The following is a 15,451-nucleotide window of genomic DNA, read 5'->3' as shown; positions in this document are numbered from 1 at the left end:
ATACTGATGAGCTGTCTCCTCAGTTTGGAGACAGCAATGGAAATAATGCATCACTTGTTCTATGTTGGAAGATAACATTGCATCCAAAGACTTGGCTTTATCAGGTACAAACCCCACTGGTGATCGCAGATCTTGCCTGCTGGCCCAGTGTTCACCCATATACTCAAAAAGTTTTTTTCAGAAAACAAATGCTCGTCTGTTCGGTGACGAATCATAACATTTATTATCCAGCATCAATGCGTTTTCTCTCTAATTATTCAGTTTGCTGAAATTTTATTGAGAAAAGGTGTTATTTGTGAAATTGGCACACATATTCCTCTTTTATTTCAACTCATTTTTTTTTTCAACTCTGAACACCAACACTCTGAGCAGATTGTATTTGTAAGATAGAGTGTTCACCTGGCCACCAAAACTCCTCATAATAGGCACATCTGAGCTTTAACAAGCTGTGGTGGCACTGAGCCTTTTCCCTCTATTGTCCAACACATTTGCTACTTCTAGAATCGTAAAGAAATGCAAAGAAATTCAACATGGCTCCACTTGGTCTGCTGTTAAACCAAATATGCTGTCCTCAGGGAACAGATGCCGGTGGAGGCCGAGAGGCTGAAATCGTTATCAGATAGTTTCATAAAAGATAATAAACAGTCAGTTCCAAGCCATGCCAACCAAGTGTGTCCTGCATGCAGTCACTGATAGGTGCATTATTTATTGATTCAATTCAGAGCTCCCTCTGTACCTGCTTAGCGGGTTTTGACAAGGTCTGCACCCTTCTGTATTTGTGGTTTCAGTGGGTCCTTGGCCTCAGGAGCATGGTGATGGAGGAGATCTCTCGCCATATCAAGTGATCTGGCCAAACAAGCATCTGTGTGTCTCAGCACATAGCTCAACAATCACGGTCCCCACAGCTGGAATAAAGAGCTCCTCAGTGACTTTTTCTCAAACAGCCCTGTCACTCAATCAGCCAACAACATTTGGAAGAGTCAGGACGCCTGGGGGGTTCCTTGGTACTTACACACAGACACAGAGCAATATCTAATTTTTGGATTGGCAGAAAATATTTGAGATCATTACCGTAATGGGGCAGACAACTACTTACATTGCTGGAAACAAACAGTTATTACTGGATTGAGTACTGTCTCAGCAGGCACAGTCACAACAAGGCAATCAAAAAATAATTTCCTATTACCAGCATAATGCACGATTATCTGTATTAGATCATCACTTGTCAGCTCTGGTCAAGGTTGAGAGAAAAACTTGTTTTTTTCCCCAGAAGCATCTTTCCTTCAGAGCAAAAAGGAAAGATGATCATCTTACATTTGACCGATGCTCAGCGCTTATGCTAGTCTGATGTTCACTTGGAAGTGGATGCGTTGTGACAAATCCAACACAGCTGTGCTCTCATCTTGGCTTGGATTTCATACTCAAATATCTTTGCTTTTTTTTGAGATATGCATTGGCTTCTAAACAAGTTCTGCATTGTGGTTGCTGGCTTGTGTCTCAGGGGACCCGGGGCTGCATTATGCACTGTAAGGATTTAGGTTGTGTTCGCTTGGCAGAGCAACAGCAGCACTCATGGAGGGGGAAAGTGCAGTCTGGGTGACAACTGATTTGGTAATGATTTGATCCTAAACTCTGTTCATATACAGTGTTAAAATGTTTGGTGGGATGGCAAATCTTGCCCTGGAGTAACACAAATAAGCCTTGCATATGCTGTATTAGGTACTTTCTATTCATAGTTCCATCAGTCAAAAAGTGACTCATTTGTCAGTGTTTACCAAAAAATTAAAAGCGAACAGGTGTACCAATGAGTAGAAAATGCATTTTCCAATTGAGTTGAATCCAAAAGGTGATTTGCTGTTGCTTAGACTAGAAGAAAGTACTGAAAATGCATGTTGACATATTTTTTGTGTTTATTGCCTGTTACCTCACATGCCTCCTTAATACAAGTTTGTTTCAGCTACACTGGCAGTTTTAGCATAGATGAAAGTTAAATCAAATTAAATATGATTGCAGCAGCCTGATCCCAGTTTGTTATGGTTTAGTGCTGGGAGAACAGTGGATTAATAGACTTTTACTGAAATGCTAACAGTAAAATGATTGCCCTTATGTATGTGTTATACATTTGTATAACCTGAGCATATGATTTTCATCACAAATTCCACCTGCTAGAAGAGAAGCGCTATACGATGACCGTGCAGGAGCTCTAATTTCTCTCTTTTCTAACATAAAAGACAGTACAGGTCATCGAATGAGGTCAGGCTGAAAAATGAAAACAGCACCAGCAGTTCTTTCTAGTTTTCTGTTTATAAAAGAAATGTTACTCCTTTTAAATATCTCTTTAAAACATAAAAGAAACCTCAATATCTCTGTAATTTCAATTTATTTCAGTGTATGTATTCATGGCTGTTCATGCAGTTCGTCATGCCAGACAACTGTTTCTTTGCCAAGTTTTCATTTTTTTATGTAAACAAATAAATAAACAAACAGACAATAATATCAAACTCAAGTCAGCAACAACAATAAAATTAGCAATAATAGGGAAAAATAAAAAAGAATAGATAAAGTAGAAGGATAAAAAAAAAGGTAAAACGAGGACGAGGGGAAGACATGAGAGGGAAAGAGTGGGTGGAAGGTGGTGGGGGTGACTATCTATTGCAAATCTTGTGTTAGATTAATATAATTAGACACTGTAATCTTTTTAGGCACTTTGTGACTTTGTCCAGAAAGGTGCTATATAAATGAAGATTATTATTATTAGTAGTAGTAGTAGTAGTAGTAGTAGTATCATCATCATCATCAGTAGTAGTAGAAGTAGTAGTAGTACAGTCCTAAATGAATTGTTCAGAGGTAAAATATTTGCATTCTGTTAAGTTTTTGAGAGATATCTCACCACCCCCCATCCAGGCCACATGACAGGACAGGAGGCTCTGCTACGAGCTTCATACCCTCCCAGCGCTGACCGACAGGAGCAGAGATTACGATGCCTGCCTGTCAGTCAAACGGGGCACCACCAAGAAGTGATGACATCCCAAAACATTGGTTCATTGTTTTGTCGGCTTCTTCCAGCTGACTTGCCTCTATTAGAAGACCAGTGGAGAAATTGTGCCAGCTTCTGATGCCACTATCTTTAAAATGAATATTCACAGTTATGTGTGATTATAAAATAAACACTGACTTGGGAATTGGACTAACATTTTTAATTTTTGGACACAAATGACAACAGTAAGCTGTTCTCCGAAGACATGCAGATTATTAAAGGTGGCTTTTAGAAACAAAATTTTCCACTGCTGGGAAGCTGAAGGAAACCAGGAGAGCACATTTTACTTCAATGAAATCACCTCCACTTTAATCATAAAATTATCAGCACAATCACTGTTTTCTTTTTGTTATTAGTATGAACTAAGCAGTTGCAGGAGAAACTCAATTGCACTGAATTTTAAACAACATGCAGTTGTCAAACACAGAGAAGGCAGATTACTGGCAGAATTTGGGTTTACAACAGACCCCAGAATCTGCTGACTGTCTATCAACGCGATTGTGGTGGGGAAATAATTTATGGCCACTCCATTACATATCACCACTAGGCCCTTTGACTCCAGACAATCAGCATTATGTGAGGGGTCTCGATACTTTTCCTGAAATGTGTAAGCAAGTCTCAGCCGTCTTGTTGAAACATTGTATAAACATTGTCACACTGAACATACGCTTTATGCTTCATTCGCAAGCTGGAAACAATCCAAACATTTTCTGTTTTCCCTCTCTCTCTTTTCCGAAGCAAAAGGGACACAGCTGATGAGAAAAGATGTGTTAGCCATCATGAAGACAAGTAAACTTGTGATTTAGTCCGACTCAATCATCTCCTTCCTTTTATGATAGACTTGTCTCATCACAAACCTATTTTTTCCGCAGCACTTTTTAATCTCCCCCAAGGAATCACAGTGCAGTTTACATAAAGAATTCATTACAGAGTAGGAATGTGAATGAGTAAGCTGCACTTGGTGACCATAGCTTACCTCTGTTTTTATCAAAACCATGTGGAACATCCTCTCTATGCTTTTCAGATGTTTGACAAGTGTGTGGGACGATATATGCCAGAGTGCGGTGCGGTGCCTGGTCCTGATGGAAATTAATATAGACATGATGTGGGATCGCTGGATAGAGCTGGGAACAAGGTTTTGAAGTGGGGAGGGTAACACGCCTGCTTGTAGAAAATGGTCTTGTTGCTCTGGATGTTATTTCCAAGCTTTTATCTTGGCTCCTTTTTTTGCATGTTAAACCTTCTTAAACAATTTAGGAGTTCCATAACAAAATGTGATATATGCTATCCATTTTAGGAGAATGATTACCTGATGTTAAGAATTCAATATCTCTAAAATATACGTAATCCTTTGATAGCTGTGTTTATTTTAATGTTGTCCTATCAGTAATAACAGACAGGGATAGTTTTGCTGGAGGGAAATTAAATTCACTAAAAGTGGGTGTCACTTTTTTCCATCTACTTTTGGAATGAAATTGTCCAGAATTGTTCAACAGGTGGAGAGATCACATCCTGAATACATGCTTAAACAATTTGTACCCAGATGTACCACCAAATAGAACTGAAATTATAGCAGGGGCCTTTGCTGGGAGCGCAATGGCCTGGGGCGGGACCCCCACTTTCACACATATTGCAGTGTGTCCTCCAGCCTCTTGAAAAAGACTACGGCGGAGAGACGGAAAAGGAGCTTTGTTGGTGGAGGCCTGGAGAAGGAGGGTCAAATGGGCTTTGGATGTATGAAGGAGCCTCGAGCATCACATTTGGATCCAATCAAATCAGTGATGTTTTTTGGCCACAATATATAAAACAGATGGACCAAAAATAGGAGCGGTACAATTCCTTAGCTTTATAAAAACTGCTCCGAGTGAAGACGTCGTGTGCTTTGTCTGCTGAACTGATTGATCGTGCTTTGCCGCCTTCCTTTCATTTTCTGAATTGGTGTGTTCCTTCATATTTCATATTATGGCATTAGTGTAATAGCTCAACTCTACCCTGAATTCCTGTCTATTTTAAGTGGCGCTGGCTGTGCTGTTTTAAAATGACCACCATTACCATATAATCAGTTTGATTCCCAGACTGATTCGCTTCATGTTTCTCCCGCTAAATGTTTATCTGTAGCATGTGTGGCCTTGTGCTAACATTAATAATATCCCAACTTTTGACCCGTATGTAACGTGAGACCTAATGGACTAGCCAAAGACGTGTGAATGTCACCTTAGAGATGTGTGTATGGATGTGTGTATGGACCTATAACCCTTCTGAAAAACAGAGGCAGATGAGGTGATAGATAGATAGATAGATAGATAGATAGATAGATAGATAGATAGATAGATAGATAGATAGATTAACCAGGACTACAGGACAGGTGTTCCTTGCCGGGCTTCCACTGTGAGTGCAGGGGGCCTGCTTCTCCTGTGATGGATGCCTCGCCCCCTCAGGGCAGACTACACAGCAGGAGGAGGCACCATCTGGGAACAGAATGTGAAGCCTGGTCCAGTGCTGCAGATTTATGTCCCACACTCAGGTTCAAATGGCTGCTTCTGACACAGCGTAGACAAGGTGACACTGACAGCTTTTCCTCCCCACTATTCCAAAAAAAGAGCCCATCCATTATTCTCTTTGGGGACATCAAGAGGAGATCAAAAAACTTTAGGGTCAAGTTTTTCCAACCTCTCACTCTCCTGCCTTTTTTTTCCCCGTCAACGTCTCTCCTCCCTTCTCCATGTGTGTCATGAAGGCAAACCTTGAACATGACAGGTAGCAAAAGTCACCGACACAAGCTGTCAATCTTACCAGTGTTGCTAATTTTGTGCCCTTGTGTTTGCTTTACTGAAATCAGGTGTAGGTTAAAAGTAAAGACCCGGTATGATGACGAGTTGATGTTTGGTATACAGCACTGAAAATGCCAACAATGAAGACAGATGCACTGGAACGCTCACAACCCAGACAGAAAACATGTCCAAAGTCTTTTTGAGCCCGCAGAATTTATTCCTCTTGTTTTCCACAGCCCACCGAAGAACCCAGAGCTCAAAGTTTTCCAAACCACTGCACCGTCCTCATCCCACACACACACACACACTCACACACACACTCACAAGCATGCATGCACACACTCTGTCTAGCCACAACAACAGTGTGGAGTAAACCCAGGTGGTGAGCAGCCGAAGTGCATCCACTGACCAATGAAATCTCTGCTGCTTAGGCTGGGGTAATAAGAATCAGAGGCCCCAGCACTTTTTGATGGGCCTATTAGTGCCTTGGCTGCACTGGGAGGTTGGAAAAGACGAAGTATTAAACAAGTAGGGCCGTATGCGCAGATGTGGGAGAAAGAGGGAGAATATTTGTGTTGGGGGCTCCCAGGCCCAGGAAAGTGGTCACACAGGGCTATCAGCAGTGTCCCATGTGGAGCTCATTTCATCCCCTTTAAGTTAAAGAATAACCACAAACTTTACAATGAAATGTTTACTTTAGCTATCCATCTTTGTAAAGCAATTATCCAGTGTTGATTAACTTGTTAAACATCCCCTCAGGAGATAAGAAAAATGACGATGACTTGCAAAATGACTGCATGCGAATTGGTTTGACATTTTATCATCTAAAAATATCAGCTTATTACCTTCAAAACCTGGGATAACCAGAAATTTCATTAAGTTTACCGATCAATATGAAGCAAAAAATTGATTCTGGACTGTTGATGTTCCCTATAGTCACACTTTACAAGGCTTTGGACCTTACAGACTGCAGGCTTCACAGCTGTCCAGTGAGCTCAGTGTGAATAAATCAAAAAGCTCTCAAAATGATCAGGGCTAAATGTGAGCATGACGTGGTGTCACTTGCCTGGCTGCAGGCTATTAAATCAACAAGAAAACAACACAGTTGTGTTGAGTTCACCCAACAGCCAGAAAGCAGCTTCACAGATTTCGTTCAGATGATCATGGACTTGGCTGACAGGGGAAGAGGCGGTATGACAAAGGAAATACATCAAGATAAGACACCAAGATAAGTTTCCTGTTCACTCAGGAGGTAGATGAGCTTCAAACTCTCCTCTTTTTTCATGGCATACGTAGACAAAATGTTATTGTCAGACAGATGCATATCTTCAAGTATCTGAAGCAACATTCATAACACAAACCAATTGGCTGGAAATACTATATTGTAATATCTATGTTTATTTGAGCTGCACTATGCAAGATTTTTATTTACAGTACATCCAACTGAAAAGGCAAAATCAAAAAAAGTGCCTGCAACTGAGAAGTGCATCCATTTTCCACCACTGATGATCCTGTAGATTCACCTTGCTTGCACAAAATACGTTTTGGTGTTTCAGGTACACACACTTCCCAGTCTATAGCAAGTGTCAAACTGTCACCTAAACAGCAAATGAACCAAAATGACCTCCCAAAACCCCTCCATCCTCTCACCCCTGGTATGCAGTATCATTTGATATACATTTCTACTGCTATCCCTGTATAAAGCGACTGTAGCCCAGCTGGGTTTGTAACCATGCATGTGCTGTGTGCTTATATATTGTCAAATTACATGATTTGTAGCAACTGAGTTTCTTTTTTTCAGATCGCTACCTCTTTTTTTGCAAAAAATGGTCAGTCTCATGATAATTTGATTATTACTCATGCACTGGACTGACAGTACACAACTCCTAAGAAGAAGAAGGAGGAGGAGAAGAAGAAGTTAGAATGGTGTGCATTTTAACAGCTACACAATGTTTAATGTATCATGTATGTACAGAGACATTTTATTCTGCTCCTTTGACAGAGTATGTGTTTGAATGTACAGACCATCATTCCTCGGTGCAAAATAAGGCAAACAACACAAATTCTCTCCATCTTGACACTGAATAAGTTTGTCACTCATTGCTTACTTTTTCAGTTTTAATATCAGCTCTGAAACTCAGGCATTGAGCATGGAATGGATTAGAATAAATCTTATATTCCGGCTTGTATATACTGGATGTGTCATCTGAGAGGGCATACGTAAGCACTGGCAGAATGAGGCAGAGCTGGGGCAATGTTTTGGTTGGAACGCTAACTCGATATTGTGCCATCACCATAATTTAGCCAGGATTGTCAAGTGCAGATTTAGAGAATATTCAATTTAGCACTATGGCGAAAGATAAGCTGACCGACTACAGTAAGCATGGCCATGTTTACTTTCTGCAAAGTCTGATTTTGTACCACGATGCTGACGTCTGAAACGAGAACTTCTATCTTATCCCTCCATGACAAATGCTGCAGGAATGTCAAACAATTAGAGCATATGGGCTGTGAAGGAGGATGTCTACCTGGATGTTTGAGGTTGGAAATGCCCTCGGTGTTAAAAGGGAGCCATCATTTAGTGAATGTGTGGCCGGTCTTTACGTGGGTGTGCAGTGATGTGTCTCCCGAATTACTTTAGGATAATGTCGGGTCTTTTCCTCCTCCTCTCAGCAGGACTCTGCAGGTTTAATGTGCACTGCCTTGGGCTTGTTCCATCCACATCCACACTATTAGCCAAACACACACACATACACACACACACACACACACACACACAAACCTACCTCATGGAATATGCTACTGAGGCAAAGACGCAACTGTAGGTCAGGAACACACTCTGTTCTGGGAGCATACCTCGAATAATAAAGTTGCTTCTGACTGTATGCAGACTATTTTCCTGTGTTGCCAGAGAGAAAGAATTCAGCACGGGAGAGCACAGTGTTGCCCTCTTCATAAAGAAACAGGACGATGCTGGCTGCTCATCAGAGTTTGACTGCTTTCCAGTGTTTTTATAAAAGCATTTCTTTCCACTGCAAAGAGAACGTGCACTCCTGCAACAGTGAAAACAGTAAAAAATGAACTCCATATCTTAGTGAAATGCCAAACACTTGTACGGATTTTCTCTGCCAATATAAAAAGATATGTTCTGTTAATGTTCGGTTGTTGGATTGTCTGGTGAAATGAATTTGAGAGTGGTTGTTGAGCGAAAATGCTTCTGTTAAATGGAGTCTCAAAGCGATAACCTTGGTCCCTCTGCCAGATTAAGTTTTGACTTTGTTTGACGCTGATCAGTTTAATCATGTGCAACTTCATTTGAGGTTGATGCATCTGGAGTCGAGCTCCATCAGTCCTATTAATCAGGTAGAACACTATGTACCCCTTACCCAAACAGGAGTTAGGCTACGCAATACTATATTATAGTAACATGAGATAACACGACACAAGCAATTTAAAACATAAACAAATGCAGTTAAAAAAAAAAAAAAAAAAACTTATGAAAGCATATTTTCAGTCACAGTTTCAGGTTTTCATTTACCAGACAGACTTTTCTTTCATGGCAGAGTAAGGAAGACTCCTCCATGGTGTGTGTGTGTGTGTGTGTGTGTGTGTGTGTGCCTTACAGCAAATAGCACATAATCTTAATTTTCATTCTGGTTGCTGGATGTGGTTGAGGACCTCAGAGTACATGGCTGCACATATGAGATTCAAACTTAGTGCTAAGTTGGTTCACAGGCTAAGACAGGAAAACCCAACGTTGTAATTGCCAATAAGCAAAGACACGTAGCATGAATAACTCAATATTCAATACTCAATATTGTAAAAATCAATGTGATGAAATATTAGCAATTCTTTTCAAACAAAGAAAACAAGACTGGAGAAAGTTTTCTGACACCCAGTCTTTAACTGCAGGCAGTAATGAGGACTTGCCACTTTGCTGATGTCTTTTGGCTGGAATGAGAGATAAAGCTGGGTATTATCAGCATAGCAGAGATAACAGACCCCATTAAACCAACTAATAATGGTAAACCATACACTGATAGACTGTAAAAAAGAAAGAAAAAAAGAAACCCTGTTTGATACTGAGGGGATGATGTAAACCAGTCAAAAAACAGCCCTGAGATTACTGTCCAACATCTGAGCCTGTTAAGAAATATTCATGATCAGTGGTATCAAAAACTTCTCTCAAAGCCTTTTCCAACATTAACCTGTGTTAAAATACCATGTAAAGATGTATGTATGTTATGTATTTTATTGCTTTTAGTATTGTTTTATATTGGTTTTATTTTGAAACTATTGGACCATGTATGTCATCAGGGCATCTCTGAGCATGCTTTCAATGGACCGCCCTGATTAAATAAAGGTTTGACTGAAAAATGAATGAAATCATCAGTGTCTCTAGTAGAATGTTTCTGATGAAAACCTGATTTATTTTTTTAATACAAAGACAGATTTTAGTTTGCAACAAACTATTTTGCACTAAAGATTTCACAACATATAATCCAAATTCCTCGATTTTCAAATATGAATTTTTGATTGAAGCACCCACCTTATAATGTTCTGCCTCTGCAGTGATCAACAGCCATAGAACTGATAATTGGCTGTGTAAAGCAAACGTTTCCCCAGGGACTATTTTCCAGTGGAGACAATTTCACTCCGCCCCATTTTAAAGTCATCAAACCACAACAGTGCTGCTGCTTTTAGGAAAACTAATGTGGACAGCTTTGTAGTAGTAGTAGTAGTATGAATGGAAATCAATGGCTGGATAAAAGGGAGGAAAAATGATATTGGAGTTGTGAAATACATGTGCTTGCTTTGGGAAAATATTATCAGAAATCTGGAGTATATGATTTTTTCTTAGATTTTAGGCTAAACATGCAATATCACTGAACAATATGGAAAAAAAAATAGGGGAAATTATAATTTAAGGGGTTAAAGGACCACCCGTTAAATTCTAGCCATTACTTAAAATGGAAAAGGTCTAGAAGTCTTGTGCATCATTTAATTCACATTTCCTTGTAATTCAGCAGGACATGTTTGGTATCTTTGAAAGCCACAAAAATTCAGAATGACGTTCTGTGGCTTCGAACAAAGCTCACCCAGACAGCAACGACAAACCCACCAACAGTGTTGAAAAATAACACCAAAATATCCCTACCAACATTTAGGACTAACTTCGGAGATCACAAACTATCTCTGGCATGTGTTCTGTCTAAGGGTGCTGCTGTGTACGGGGCAAGTTTTGACCACCTAAGACACGGCTGCTTAGAAATAAAAATATATATTTATATATATAGTTTTATCTAGGTTTAGCTGGCAAACAATGGAATAATAGACTGAGTGTTACCTTTCATCTACCTTGCAATCTAAAGTGTGTAAAAATACATTGTATTTGAAGACAAAATTGACATTTATATATAAAAAGTCTCTGATATTACTTTATTTTGATATATAGAGGGTCTTTTGTACAAGGTAAGTAACTTACTTCAAATGGCTGTGCAATCACTCCTCAAGTATTGTAATGGTAGCAGCCTCAGCCACTGAATATGACCGTATGCTGCGTGTCAGAACTCAGTAGGAGCCTTTACTATAGGCGTCCAAAGGACCTTTGAGTCACATTGCTAAGAAATCAGTCTCCCTATCAAAGAATGTCATTGCATAGTGTTGCCATGTTTTATACAGTATAAATCACGTGGACAGATCATAACTTTGAACTCTAGGTGTAACATTTCAAGCTGCTCAAACTGTTTCTAATTCATTTCCATTTATTCCACGCAGTGTGACCCAACAACTTTATCCCCATTCCCTTCCGTGCTTTTAAAACCAATAAAATTCAATTGCTCAGTGGGTAACAAACAAATAAACAATTTACTTTAACATGTATTGCCACAGTTTTGTCGGTTATTTCCATTCAGTTGTTATCTAGATTGCGTGCATTCGACATTATATTAAAATTTCCTAGAAAATTATAGTGTATACTCTGTTTACTCATGCGTGTCTGCAGCCTCTTTAGCCAGTCAGTAGTATCTGGATGAAATTATCCTAAATTACATACTTAAGGTTGAACACTGTTATCAGTCTTAATACACGGAGAGAACCTCATTTTACTCTGTCAGAACAAAACATAAAATCATCTCACATACATCTGGAAAATGACAAAAAAAAAAAAAAAAAAAAAAAACTACTACCTTGGAGATATTGTTTGAGATATGCAAGTTGTTCTACAAGATAATTGTTTTCTGATCATTTTCCCCTCTTCTGGGAAGTTTAGAGAGTGACTGTGGGTCAAGTCCTGTTTCTCGGTGCGGAGTGGTTTGTTTTGAAGTTAAGAGGTTGAATGGCGAGCTGCTGAGCAGAGGTTGTTAAGAGGCTGGACGTAGTGTAATGTCTGTTTCTGTTCAGGCAACACTCTGCATCTCAGCTATTCTCCCTAAACAAAATCTATCCTTGTTGTGGTGCCACAACTGTGAATGAACACCAAACCTTTATTTACATTTGAGCCTGCGTCTGGTATTCCAGAGGTCGCTGTGGGTCACTTGCTACCCATAGCTACCAAGGCTAAAATTAAGAGGGGTGTTTTCCTCTAACCCCAAATTCCGGTGATGAAGGTATGCGAGATTATATTTCACAACACAAACTGTCAGAAGTCAAATTATCCATGACTTCTGCCTGAGTGGTAATTTGTTCATGTCATGAAGAAATTGTCTCGGACCACTGTGCATGTAATGTTTTTTCAGACTTAGCTTCATGAAAAAAAACACCCCTCAATTATTATTCCATGATTATTTAATCCTTTCAGCTACATTTACACTCCATAAATTTGTATTTTGTTATGTCAAAATAATGTACTGTACGATTTCACTTGCCACCACGAACATCAACACACAGATTCCAAAATCAACCTCATCAAGGACCAGCAACACAGTACCCACTATAAATATCATAAGCAGCTGCACTCGAGGATGGAGACTAATAGTTGGTTTGAGCACATAAAACCTGCCTAACATGCTGGAGGAAACGACCCACCTTGGAGATCATTTACAGTTTTCAATGATCAACATCTGCCAACCACTCAACCACAACATGACAACCAATTTTTTAACTCTCTCCACATGTTTTTTTCCCCAATTCCTATCAATAAATGATTCACTGGAAGCTACTCTGGTTAGTGAGAACTTAACGGCAACTTCCCACTTGTAAGGAATGTGTCTCAGTTTGGGAAGGTGACAAGGGGTGGAAATGTGGGGTGCCCTTCTCCATATGGGGTGGAGATCAGGTCTCGGTCATTCAGAAACACCGCTCTAATGGCAGAGCCGCTTGTACTTTGGTCTGAGTCGTAAAAAGCCCCAACAGCCCCTCACAGTGTGAGTCTTCCAGCCACAGTATCGGTCAGGGGTCAAAGAGTAGCACCCTGCGGAAGCATCCGCCTGTCATTGGTCCATGGATATCCCGCAAATGTAAACCTACCTTGTTCAATGCTTGCTTAATGTTATCATGACATTATCACATTTATTTAATCATCTAACTGCGAGCTAGGTTTCTAATAGTTTTCACTCAAATACTAAAGAGCACTTAGTTTTGCAGATAAATAATCATCACATGACTGTATGGTGGTCAAGTTTAAATGTGAAGCCATAAAATTTGTGTTCAAATAACATAAAATGTAATAAGACCAATTTTAAAATTGCAAATTGTTAATGCTTCCATACAACGCCCAAAACCTGTTTGCTGCACAGTGGCTAATTTTTCTGTGTGCTACTGCAACGTGCTTACAAGTAGCTTGTTTTAAAATTTCAGTTCACTTTGTTCACTGCTTTGCACAGCGCATTCATTTCTGCTGGGCTACTGTAGGCCACAATATGCATCTGGTTATCCCAAAGACTGGAAGAGTAGTCTACGTATCAGACAGCTGGCCTAAAACCCCATACTGAGTCAATTAGACCTCTACAATAGGAACATTTCATAAATTACACCAAGCAGGCATAATCTATGAGACCCCGGAGCTCTATTGAGATTAATTCATCTTGTATGGGATGAATTCCTTCCCAAATGTCATTGCAGGAGTGACTGAAAATAACAAGCTCATTAGGAAATGTAATCCCATGTGCACTTCAGGACATATTCAAAGCTGTACAGATGATTCTCTGCGGGGTTCAAGGGGCCACATATGATAAGTAAAGATTAATGGTCCTAAAAGTGCAGCCGTGTGTATGTTGCTTGGTGTGTGCTACTGAATGGCTCAAAACACTATCTGTGACAGTAGAATAGCACATTCTTTTAATAGTTCATTGTTGTTGTAATTTGTTTGTTGCTTCAAGACAAGTGAAACCAGTCGGCCTTTACTGCAGTGTGACTGTTCAGTGCATTTTAGAAAATAAAAGTTTGATCATTTGGATTGGTTTTGTTCTTTTACTCAGAAATCTTAAAATGTCAGCGCTCAGAGTCTCACAAGCAGTTCCGGATACATGAAAATCTACCGTGAACGACTTTTTTCTTTATCCTGTCTCTTATTAAATGTAATTTTATGAAGATCTTATGGTACAGCAAGCCAAATACCAATACCAACATTTAGGCCGCTTTTGTGTATACAAAAATGGGGTTATATTCCAATTACCAAACAGGGGTCTTGATTTACATCAGTAAAGAACACCTGATGGCCCCTTCTCCTTACCATGAGAGAGGACTTCATGAACCTTCAATGAGCTGATTCCTAAAACACCAGGTTTGGGTTTCTCTTAAGCTTCAGGAAACATGCACACTGTAATTGGTTTTGACAGTAGTCTAGCCATTGAATCTCAGTAAAAAATGGAAAAGAGAGAGATGGAGGGACCTGAAGGGAACAGAAAACAGGAAAGGTTACTGCTTGGGCTACAGATGGGCCAGTAGGGCCAACACAAGCTGTGTCTCATTTTCACACAGAGTAGTAACGAGAACCCGCTGGGGTCCCTTTAAGCACGGGCCTAGGATCAGCTTACTTCTATCCCAAGCCCCTAAGCTTAACTGTCTGTGAAACAGCATTGTTAATAGGGATTGTATGGCATGTGTGTTTGTGTGTTTGGAGATGTAGGTATCACAGCATAAGAAATAAACCATTATGCTTGATTTGGCTTGATCCAAGATCAAATGCAGTGGGTTAATTCTCTTTTGGATGCTTTCCCTCCTTTATAGGCTTTGTTTTTTATACTGCTGAGAAGGAAAGCTGCATTGTGGTTGTCTGAAGTATCCACAATGTATCACTTTGACTAGTTTACCACATGTTTTACATATGTGATGTCCCTAAGGGTTTCCATGTGACCCAGACAGAGCTCACAACAGTGCATCAGTCTGTTTACAGCCCATTATATTTAGTTGCTTAAAGAAAGGTTAGCGTTTGACCTGCAACACCACAGGTACAGTTTAGCTAACTGACCTACTGCTTCTCTTATAGACTAGGCTATTAGGCCAAAGGGATTCCAGTTGCAGGTTAATAGGGGGTTCTAGCACTTAAATGACCTTATGGGTGTTTCTGCAAAGGTCTGAATAGAATTGACACACTTTGGAGGAAGGCGGACGAGTGGGGCTGGGTGGGGGCTGCCCTATAGAGGCAAACTAAACTTTTGACAGACAGACAAGCAATGTACCATTTTCAGGTCTTTGGCTTGCT

This window comes from Myripristis murdjan, chromosome 1, assembly GCF_902150065.1.
Source record: "Myripristis murdjan chromosome 1, fMyrMur1.1, whole genome shotgun sequence".
Classification (NCBI taxonomy): Eukaryota; Metazoa; Chordata; class Actinopteri; order Holocentriformes; family Holocentridae; genus Myripristis; species Myripristis murdjan.
This window is presented reverse-complemented; position numbering follows the sequence as displayed.